Source organism: Panthera tigris (genome assembly GCF_018350195.1).
Source record: "Panthera tigris isolate Pti1 chromosome A3 unlocalized genomic scaffold, P.tigris_Pti1_mat1.1 chrA3_random_Un_scaffold_94, whole genome shotgun sequence".
Taxonomy (NCBI): Eukaryota; Metazoa; Chordata; class Mammalia; order Carnivora; family Felidae; genus Panthera; species Panthera tigris.
The window spans coordinates 57,766-69,966 of record NW_024962152.1 but is presented as its reverse complement, the minus strand read 5'-3'; the positions used below and the strand labels follow the sequence as shown (position 1 = coordinate 69,966).

The window sequence follows — 12,201 nt, the reverse complement described above, 5'->3', positions numbered from 1 at the left end:
GGCAATAAATTTCATATTAAGAAAAACTACAACTATAAAACCTCCAAACAAAATAAATAAAAGCCATGACAAAAGTTTTAACTCTAGGTTATAAAAACATTTTTAAAGATATGACACCAAAATAAATGTCCATGAAAGAATAAGAAATTGGACTTTATTAAAATTAAGTGCTTTGAGAAACACTTTAAAAAAGAATCAACAAAGTTTTTGACTGGGAGACAATTTTACAAACATAAAAAAAAAAAAAAGAAAGAAAACCAAAGTTGGAGGCTTCACAATCCCAGGCTTTAAGCTGTATTACAAAGCTATAATAATCAACACAGTATGGTACTACACAAAAAAAGACACATAGATAAAGGGAATAAAATAGAGAATTCAGAAATGGCCCCACAAATATATAGAAAATTAAACTTTGTCAAGCAGGACAGTATCCAATGGAAAAAAGACGGTCTCGTTAGCAAATGATGCTAGGAGAACTGGAGAGCAACATGCAACATGAAGAATGAAACTGGACCAATTTCTAACACCACCCACAAAAATAAATTCAAAATGGATGAGAGACCTAAATGTGAGACAGAAACCTACAAGTAGGTTTCAAGACAGGAAATTCTACAGTAAAAACAGACAGCAACCTCTTTGACCTGGGCTGCCACAACTTGTTACTTTACATGTCTCCAGAGACAAGGGAAATAAAAGCTAAAATGAACTATTGAGATCTCATCAAGACAAAAAGCTGCTGCACAGTGAAGGCAACAATCAACAAAACTAAAAGTCAACCAACGCAATGGGAGAAAATATTTGCACATGACATCAGATAAAGGGTTAGTATCCAAAATCTCTAAAGAATTACCAAACTCAACACTCACAAAGCAAATAATCAAGTGAAGAAACGGGCAGAAGACATGAATAGACACTTTTCCAAAGAAGACTTCCAGAAGGCTACCAGACACATTAGAAGATGCTCAACATCACTCACAGAAAAAAAGCAAATCAAAACCACAATGAGATACCACCTCACTCCTGTCAGAATGGCTAAAATTAAGCACTCAGGCCACAACAGATGACGATGAAGATGCAGAAAAAGGTGAATCCTTTTGCACTATTGGTGGGAATGCAAACTGGTGCAACCATGCTGGAAAACAGTATAGAGGTTCCTTGAAACATTAACATTAGAACTACTCTATGACCCAGCAATTGAACTAGGAACTAGGAACTTATCCAAAGAATAAAATATTGCTGATTCAAAGGGCACATGTACCCCATTGTTTAAAGCAGTGCTGTCAACAATAGCCAAATTATGGAAAGAGTCCACATGTTGGATGGATTAAGAAAATGTACTATATGTGTGTGTGTGGGCATGTGTGTGTGTGTGTATATATATATATATACATACATGTATACTTATATATATACATATATACCAATTGAATACACAATGGAATACTACTCAGCGATCATAATAATGAAGTCTTGTCATTTGCAACAACATGGATGGAACTACAAGGTATTATGCTAAGCAAAAGAAGTCAGTCAGGGAAAGACAGATACATGATATTTTACTCATATGTGGAATTTGAGAAATTAACAGATGAACATAGGGGAAGGGAAGGAAAAAGGAGATAAAAACAGAGAGGGAGGCAAAACGTAAGAAACTTGTAAATTCAGAGAACATACTGAGGGCTGCTGGAGGGTGTGTGTGTAAGGGATGGCCTAAATGGATGATTGGCACTAAGGAAGGCAGCTTCTGGGAAGAGCACTGGGAGATATAAGTGATGAATCACTGGGTTCTACTCCTGAAAACAATACTACTCTGTATTTTAACTAACTTGAATTTAAATAAACACATTAGTAATTTGATAATATGATAATATAAGAGGCTTATATGTATCTTCCTAATGCTGACTGAATATCACTGTTCTTTAAAAATTACACATTTAAAAGATATATCTATTGACTTGGAGAGAGAAAAGTTCTTTACTTTTCTTCATTGAGCAAGGAACCTAAACCAGGTGTCAGAAAACCTTACTTGTGTTATCCTTCCAGTGATGCCCTCACTGAGCCTTAGTTCATTTACCTGTAAAATTGGGATACTAGAGGTGCTCAATATTTACCAACAGTTTTTTTTTCTTTTCAGAATTAAAAAAAATTAATTCCAGAATAGTTAAGATACAGACTTATATTCATTGCATAAGAACAGTGATAAAAGAGAAGGCACTCAGTTTATGGACAAGGAAACTGAGTCCTTTCAAACTATGGTCCCCATTTTACTGTGGCCTAGCGTGTGTGCTCATCCTAGTCCTAAGAGCTGAGAATGGTGGATGACAGGACCTCAGACTCTTCTCCAGAGACTACTATGGAGATGGCCTGTTCCCCTGCGAGACAATGGGAACTTTAAGAATCCCCTTCATGCTATGGAATTTTGTACATGTTGCCAGGAGAATAAATGTCCCTGCTCCATGTCAGATCTGTCTCCAAGTCTTTCCTCCTTTTTCCCTAACACTTACAGGCTATAAGCCCTTCCTTAACCACCATCCCATTATCTCCACCGATGCAATCCGTTTCTGTGTATGCTTGTCTGTGTGCTCAGTTTAATGTGGAGAGGAGAATGATCTAAATTGGGAGGAGTTAGGTAGGGCTCACCAGGATCCACCAGGATCTTGGGCCATTCAAGCCCAAGAGGCACAGGGAACTCCCCTCAATATCAATAAAACAGGTCCACACAAAAATATATCATAGTGAAACTTGCAAAATGCAAAGAGAAAAAGAATTCTGAAAGAAGCTAAAGAAAAAAGGTCCTTAACCTATAAGGGTAGATCTATAAGGTTAACAGCAGACCTGTCTATAGAAACTTGGCAGGCCATAAGGGTGCGGTATGATATATTTAATGTGCTAAATGGGGAAAATATGCAGCCAAGAATACTTTATCAAGCAAGGCTGTCATTCGGAATAGAAGGAGAGAGAAAGAGTTTCCAAGACAAGTAAAAACTAAAGGAGCTACTGAGCACCAAGCCAGCTCTGCAAGAATTGTTAAAGCGGACACTTTGAGTGGGAAAGAGAGGCCAAAGGCAACAAAGACTAGAAAGGAACAGAGACATTCTACAGGAACAGCAACATTACAGGTAATACAATGGCACTGAATTCATATCTATCAATAATTATTTGAATGTAAATGGGCTAAATGCTCCAGTCAAAAGACATAGCATATCAGAATGGATTAAAAAAATCAAGAACCATTGAAATGGTGCCTATAAAAGACTCGTTTTAGACCCAAAGACACATTGAGATAGAAGGTGAAGGGGTGGAGGGCCATTTGTCATGCTAATGGACAACAGAGGAAAGCTGGAGTAGCAATACATATATCAGACAAACTAGATTTTAAATGAAAGATTGTAATAAGTGATGAAGAAAGTCCTAATCGCTTCTCAGCCTTTTGGCTAAGATCAAGTGTAGAAAGTCTTATGTCATAATAAAGAAGTCTATCAAAGAGGAAGATCCAACAATTGTTAATATTTATGCCCTCAGCTAGGTACAGCCAATTATATAAACCAATTAATAACAAACTTAAAGAAACATATTGATAATAATACAATAATAGTAAAGGACTTTAACACCCCACTTACGTCAAAAGATAGATCATCTTAGCAGAAGATCAACAAAGAAACAATGGCTTTGAATGACACACTAGACCACACGGACTTAACAGATATATTCAGAGCATTTCACACGAAAGCAGCAAAACACACACTCTTTTTGAATGCACATGGAACATTCTCCAGAGTAGATTATACTAGGTCCAAATCAGCCCTCTTATATTCAGACCACAATGCTATGAAACCTGAAGTCAACCAAAGGAAAAAAAAATGGGAAAGACCACCAATACATGGAGATTAAAGAACATCTGACTAAAGAATACATTGGGTAACCAGGAAATTAAAGAGTAATAAATAAAAGAATCAATTTAAAAAATACATGGAAGCCAATGAAAATGAAAACATGACAGTCCAAAACCTTTACTATGTGGCCAGGCGGTAATAAGAGGGAAGTATATAACAATCCAGGCATTCCTCCGGAAAGAAGGAAAGTCTCATGTACACAACCAAATCTCACACATCAAAGAGTTGGAAAAAGAAGAGCAAATAAAGGTCAATGCCCGCAGAAGAAGGGAAATAATAAAGATTAGAGTAGAAATAAATGATATAAAATTTAAAAAAGTAGAAAAGATTAATGAAACTAGGAGCTGGTTCTTTGAAAGAATTAACAAAATTGATAAACACCGAGCCAAAGCTATCAAAAAAAAGAGAGGGTAAAGGAACCAAAGAAATAAAATCATGAATGGAAAAAAGAGAGATCACAACCAACACTGCAGAAATACAAACAATTACAAGAGAATATTATGAGCAAGTATATGCCAAAAAAGTGGATAATCTGCAAGAAATGGATGAATTTCAAGAAACTTGTAAACTACCAAAACTGAAACAGGAAGAAATAGAAAATACGAACAGATACATAACCAGTAAAGAAATTGAATCAGTAGTCTCAAATTTCCCAACAAACAAAATTCCAGGGCTGGATGGAATCTGAGCACAATTCTATAAAAAAAATTTTTGGCATTTATTTATTTTTTATTATTTTTAATTTTTTAAATATAATTTATTGTGAAACTGGTTTCCATCAGTGCTCATCCCAAAGATAGATGGTATCTATCTTGCTCTGCCTGGCTTATTTCACTTAGCATAATACCCTCCAGTTCCATCCACATTGCTGCAAATGGCCAAGTTTCATTCTTTCTCATTGCCAAGTAGTATTCCATTGTGTATATAATCCACATCTTCTTTATCCATTCATCAGTTGATGGACATGTAGGCTCTTTCCATAGTTTGGCTATTGTTGAAAGTGCTGCTATAAACAGTGGGATACAAATGCCCCTCTGCATCAGTACTCCTGTATCCCTTGGGTAAATTCCTAGCAGTGCTATTGCTGGGTCATAGGGTAGTTCTATTTTTAGTTTTTTGAGGAATCTCCACAACGTTTTCCAGAGTGGCTGTACCAGTTTGCATTCCCACCAGCAGTGCAAGAGGGTTCCCGTTTCTCCACATCCTCACCAGCATCTATAGTCTCCTGATTTACAAAACATTTAAAGAAGAATTAATACTTCTTTTGAAACTGTTCTAAAAAATTAAAACGGAAGGAAAACTGTTAAACTCATTCTACAAGGCCAGCATAACCTTGTTTCCAAAAGCAGACAAAGATCTCACTAAAAAGGAGAATTACAGACCAATATCTCTGATGAACATGGATGCAAAAATTTTCAACAAAAGCTAGCAAAGCAGATTCAACAGTATGTTAAAAGAAGTATTCAACATGATTCAGTGGTATTTATTCCTGGGCTGTGGGGCTGGCTCAAAATCCACAATCCAACCAATGGGATACATGTCATTAATAAAAGAAAGGATAAGAACCATATGATCCTCTGAATAGACGAAGAATAGGCATCTGACAAAATACAGCATCTTTTGTTGTGATAAAAACTCTCAAGAAAGTAAGGATAGAAGGAACATGCCTCACCATCATTAAGGCCATATAGGAAGGAAGCCAGCATCCTGTAGGAAGGATGAGTTAATATCATCCTTAGTGGGTAAAAACAGTTTTCCCCTAAGGTCAGGAACACAACAGTATGCCTATTCTCACCACTGTTGTTCAAAATAGCACATGAAGTTCTAGCCTTAGCACCCAGAAAACAAAAAGAGAAAAAAAAATCCAAATTCACAAGAAGTCAAACTTTCATTCTCTGAAGACGACATGATACTGTATGTGGAAAAGACTCCACCAAAAAAATTGCTATAATTGATACATGAATTCAGGAAAGTTGCAGGATATAAAATCAATGTACAGAAACCTGTAATATTTCTACACACCAGAAATGAAGCAGCAGAAAGAGAAATCAAGGAATCAATCTCATTTACAATTGCACCAAAAATCATGAGATACCTAGGAATAAACCTAACCAGCGAGGTAAAGATCTGTACTCTGAAAACTATAGAATGCTTACAAAAGAAATTGATGAAGACACAAATTAATGGAAAAACATTTTCTGCTCATTGATTCAAAGAACAAACATTGTTAAAATGTCTATACTACCCAAAGCAATCTACACATTTAATAATACCAGCATTTTTCACAGAGCTCAGATAAAAAATTCTAAAATTGTATGGAACTAGAAAACACCATGAATAGCCAAAGTAATGTTGAAAAACACAAGGAAAGTGGGAAGCATCACAATTCCAGACTTCAAACTGTATTACATATCTGTGAAGACAGTATGGTACTGGCACAAAAACAGATAAATAGATCGAAGGGACAGAATAGAAAACCCACAACCACAAAATGGACCCACAACTATATAGTCAACTAATCTTCAACAAAGCAGGAAAGAATACTCAATGGAAAAAAGTCAGTCTCTTCAACAAATGGTGTTGGGAAAACTGGACAGCAACGTGCAGAAGAATGAAACCTGGACCACTTAACACCATACACAAAAATAAATTCAAATAGATGAAAGACATAAATATGAGACAAGACACCATCAAAACCCAGAGTAAAATATAGGCTGCAACCTCTTTCACCTCAGCCAGAACAGCTTCTTACTAGACACATCTCCAAAGGCAAGAGAAACATAAACAAATGTACACTATTGGGACTTCATCAATATAAGAAGTTTCTGCAGAGTGAAGGAAACAATCAACAAAACTAGAAGGCAACTGATGGAATTGGAGAAGATATTTTAAAATGATGTACCAGATAAAGAACTGGTATTCAAAATCCATAAAGAACTTATCAAACTTAACACCCAAAAAACAACTAATCTTGTTAAGAAACGGGGAGAAGATATGAACAGACATTCCTCCAAGAAAGACATAAAAATGCCTAACAGACACGTGAAAAAATGTTCAACATCACTCATCATCATGGAAATACAAATCAAAACCATGGATAGAGTCCAAAGTCCATTGATGAATGGATAAAGAAGATTTGGTATATACATGTATATATATATATACACACACACACATATATATAATGGAATATTGGTGATTACAAAGAATGAAATATTTCCATTTGCAACAACGTGGATGGAACTAGAGTGTATTATGCTAAGTGAATAAGTCAGAGAAAAATAAATATCATGATTTCACTGATATGTGGAATTTAAGAAACAAAACAGATGAACATAGGAGAAAGGAGGGAAAACTAAGATGAAAACTGAGAAGGAGGCCAACAATAAAGGACTCTTAAATACAGAGAACATACTGAGGGCTCCTGGAGGGAGGTGGGGGGGGGGTGGCCTAAATGGGTGATGTACATTAAGGAGGGCACTTGTTAGGATGAGCACTGGGTGTTATATGTAAGTGATGAATCACAAAATTCTCCTAAAGCCAATACTACACTATCTGGTAACTGACTTGAATTTAAATAAAATGTTTGAAAGGAAATAAAAAAGAAAGAAGTCTGGGTATTCAAGGGATATCATATTTAAATATAAAGATACCATAATGATATGTTAATATACCATAATTTTGTTGTTAGACATTTCTCAACTGGTATGATTACAGACTACTTTCTTGCACATAAAAATGTAATTGGATAGAGTGGTCATAAGCATCATGTTCTTCCCTATCTCATTAACTTCTGATAAGACTTGTTAGGTGAGAGAAAACACAATTCAATTCCCTCCCTGATGAGCTCAGAGGCATACCAGCTGTATTCCACTGCTTGAAAGTAAATGTCCCTGCACTACAATTTCCATATGAGCATGAGCAAAAAAAAAAAAAATCCTTCATTTCTGCCTTAGTTATCTGTGATTTTAATCAAGGCCACACAGCAGTTTATCAAGGAGGATCTTTTCCTGAAAGAGCTGAAGCCCTCTCTAACCGTCTGAACATCTAGTGGAGAATTTAATGGTTGAAATGGGTGGATCTTTTGTAGGGACTTGAGACTTGATTCTGTCACTGTGGCATGGCATAGGGATGATGTTTTTGAGATGACTTAAAACCCTGATGTCTTTTTTCTTCTCCAAGCCATTACTTCAAGGGCATGTCCCAGGCAGGAGAGTGGGCATGAATGAAGCAGAGCAACACCAGTGTCTTCCAGAGGCTGGGGCACTGAGATTTTTAGTAACTTAGCACTTTGGCCAGGAGGGGAGCAAGTCCACCTGCAGGTGAACCCCAAGGGTCCTGTGCTGCCCTCATTAGCCAGCAGGAGGCACACAATTCCACCATTTCTGAGCTGCCCAGAGCTCAGGAGGTCAATAGCAGGGTCAGTGAGAAAGAGCTTCCTTCCCTCAGCACAGTGACTTAAGAGACAACACTCTGGTTTGGGGCTGATGTGGGACAGAGTCCCCATGAGAAGAACTCTGTATCCTAGCTCCTGGGGCTGAGGAGAGGCCGTGCCATCAGGGTGTCCAGAAAATTTTCCCTCTGTAGCCAGCACTGAGCCTTTATTATCTGGACCCTTCTTACATCCTTTATTCCCTGCTTTCTCAGGTAACACTTGAACAAAAGTTATTTTACAACAGGATCTGTTCCTAAAGGGGCTTGGTGGGCAAAGTCATGCTGTCATGTTTGCTGTGGACTAAAACTTAATTTGTGAGAGAAATTCCTGCACAGATTCAGAGTCAGGGAAACAAATGTATAACTATGAAAGAAATATACAGCTGCCAGGAGCACCAGCCCAATATGATGGGACACACAGGATGTGTATGGCCAACATATACAAAATCTTTAGATGAATGGGGAAAAAATGTTTACAATTATGTACATACTTGCATTTATTTTAATGCTTAATTTTTCATCTAACGTGGAAGTATGTTAAAATGTAGAAAAGGTAAAGAGGTGTGTAAAACTCCATTATTTTAAGATTCAGTGTTTTCAGTTTTGCAAAATCAGAATTTATTATAATTCTACTTTTCTGCTATAAATTAAGCAAAGGTCTATATACTTAAAATATACTTCTGTGCTTGTTTTCCAATGGGAATATTGTGTTTTTTGATATTTTATCCTAACAGTGACATTGTGAAATGTTTTTAAATATTAGTTCACTGGAAAATCTTTTTCAGGACTGCAATGTGAAAAACATTGTTAAAAATGATAATAAATCCAGGTGACACCAAATTTTGTGTACGAATGTAATAAGAAAATCTCATGTATCAGTTCTAGACTATTCGATGCAATGGCAATTTTTAAAATGCCAACCATGGCATGCTGCTCAAAACCATTTGAGATGAAACATTTTTAAACTTAAAACTTCAGAATAGTAAAGAGCCCATAAAATGGCTGCTTTTTAAAATTAGATGTATTCATTGCAAACAAATTATATCCTATTAAAAATGTTAACTCTGAAAGCAGTTAGTTTGGTATTAAATTTTTATTCAAAAGCTGAAATTAGGATATGTATATTATATCTGATATAAGTCATTTTCCCATAAGAGTTGATATTTGTAGCCATAGATTATCCACTGTCCATTGCTTTAATTTTCCTGTTTATTTCTAAATCAGGAAGTATATTCCTATGATTTGTGAAGGCATTGTTTTTCTCACATGTTTCGAAGTTACTTTTTTACTTTGTAAGCATGGGTTGAGGCTTTTTAATAAACACGCGTCTTTGCATATCATGATGAGTTTTCATTGGAGAGCTTTCTTAACTATTTCCACTTGAGCCTAACATCATACCATTAAAAAGAAAAACACAAAAAAATTAATCTATATGTGCTAAGATGCATCTGACTACAGCATAGTGTATTTCATAATTTGACTTTACATTACAAAATATAATAATAAATTTTATTTTATATTACCATACACTAATACATTATATATCTGTACATATATATCTGTTTGCTAGTTGAAATGAATTTGCATTGGGTGGTGGCTGATTGCATTTGATCTTGTTGCCAACTGGATATTCATATGTGTGTCTAAAGTTCTTTTTAGAACAGACATCTACTCATGGAGTTCACAAAGCCTCTTATCTACAGTAGGATACTTAAAGGACATCTTACTTTATTTCACGGGAGCAGAAATTTTGTCTAAGATTATGAGCTGATCAAGGCACAGATATGGCACTATCATATTCAATGGAGGACTAATGGCTTCTCTCTCCTTGTACAACTGCCATCGATGCTTCTGTATAATTACTGTGAACTTAAGTGTTTTTATGTCAACATTATCTGTATCCCATTTACTAACAGTTATCTAAGCTACAATATATACATTTTTTTTTCTTTCATTTCATTACAATCAGTAAATCTTTGTGGTGATGGCAGTGTTTTTAACATGAACATTGTCATCTGACATCTTTGTTCATAATGAGCTACTTGTACAGTCAAAAGTTATGAAAAAGTATGATTTTCTTATTCTCAAATGTGTATCAGCTTTATGCACTTTTCTTTGAATCATTCCACATGTCTCTTGTGTTCTATTAAACTCATAGAAAGAAATCACTTTTTATCTTTCCCAACAGGGGCAAGACCAAGTAAAATGCCACAAAAAAGAACATGACTGGCTTGTTTATGAAAGGATAAATATCATATGGCCTGTTAGAATTGAAAAGAAAAGATGATTAATAAATGCAACACTTAGACACAAAAGATAGATAATTATATGAGGTGACAGAGGTGTTAGCCAATCTTATTGTGGTAGTCATCTCAAAACATATACATGTATCAAATCATCATGTTGTAAAACTTATATTTCCCAATGATATATGCCAATTATATCTCAGTAAAACTGGGAAGAAAAGAATTTCAGGATTGCAACAGCACAGTATGCAAATAAGCACAAACTTTTCTAAGCAAAAACCATTGTGAGACAGCACTAGTGTTACATCCCGGAAGTCGTGAAGCGGGCCCTGGTTCTATCTGCAAATACGTCCCAAACATCTGACCACTTGTCACCATCTCCACTGCTAACAAACAGCCTAATTTCCCCTCTAGGTTACTACACCAGTCTCTTAAGTAACCTCTTGCCTCTGCCTTTGCCTTTCCAGTTGATTGGTAACATAGAAATCAGATTAATTCTGATAGACCTCCTCTTCTGAAAATCCTCCAATGATTTTCCTTTCACTCCAAGAAAAGTCAAAGTCCTTGCTGACAAGGCTGACAAATCTGTTTACACTCCAAGTGCTGTCTCCTTGCTCACTTAACTTCACCCACACAGCATTCCAATGGACAATTAACAAGCCACACATGTGGCCTTCTTTTTTAGAGAAACTACTCAGACAACGGGCCACTTTCCTCTTAGTCCCCCAAAGGAGGAGGGAACAATTATCAATGACAAGGGCAGCTGTGGAAACCACACCCAGAGTCGGTTTTACAGTCAGGAAGGGACACTATTTATCCTCCTCATGCTTTCAGGGACTCCACACTTAGAGAAATTTCTCTAGTGACAAACTTTAGAAACAATCCCTGAAAGTACAGTCTTCACATTTCCAATCATTGAAAAATCCATGGTCCTACCAACACGTCCCAGTTCTATCTAAAATTCCCTCCAATGTGATGTCCTTAAATATAAAAAAGATTAGGGGTGCCTGGGTGGCTCAGTCGGTTAGACATCCGACTTCAGCTCAGGTCGTGATCTCACAGTTTGTGAGTTTGAGCCCCGCGTCGGGCTCTGTGCTGACAACTCAGAGCCCGGAGCCTGCTCCAGATTCTGTGTCTCCGTCTCTCTCTGCGCCTCCCCTGCTCGTGCTCTATCTCTCTCTCATTCTCTTTCAAAAATAAATATTTTTAACAAAATTTTTAAATAAAATAAAAAAATTAGCAACAAGGGAAAAGAATGAAGATATAACACGAACCCAAGAATTCAGCAACTTCGTTACTGGATTATCAAAGGTTGAATTTTTTTTTTTTTTAGTTTAATAATAGGAGAAACAAACTTCTTATCCCAGAAATTAGTTACACGACAGGTCTGTGGTTTGGAATGTTAAATTATCCATTTAAAACAGAAAGTCAATTTATATTTCTCAGAAACATTTATGACTTAATTGCTGTTATCAACCTAATAAATTACCCTAGTAATTTGGTTTCCACAAACTGGTTATACACTCAAATTTCATGTCTGATGAAAGAATAATTGTATCAATATTCTGCAAATATGGAAAGGAAATTAGCTCATTGGCCACAAGGGAAAGGCATATACCTTGAGTGTA

At 36.1% G+C, this 12,201-nt stretch overlaps 1 non-coding gene across 1 annotated transcript; it reads right to left on the bottom strand.

Annotated features, from left to right (window-relative positions):
• Window positions 1-11,262: 11,262 nt before the first annotated feature.
• LOC122236205 lies at window positions 11,263-11,474 on the bottom strand. Its single transcript, XR_006214314.1, has one exon. It is a non-coding gene; the product is annotated as a small nucleolar RNA U3 (small nucleolar RNA).
• Between the last annotated feature and the right edge of the window lie 727 nt (window positions 11,475-12,201).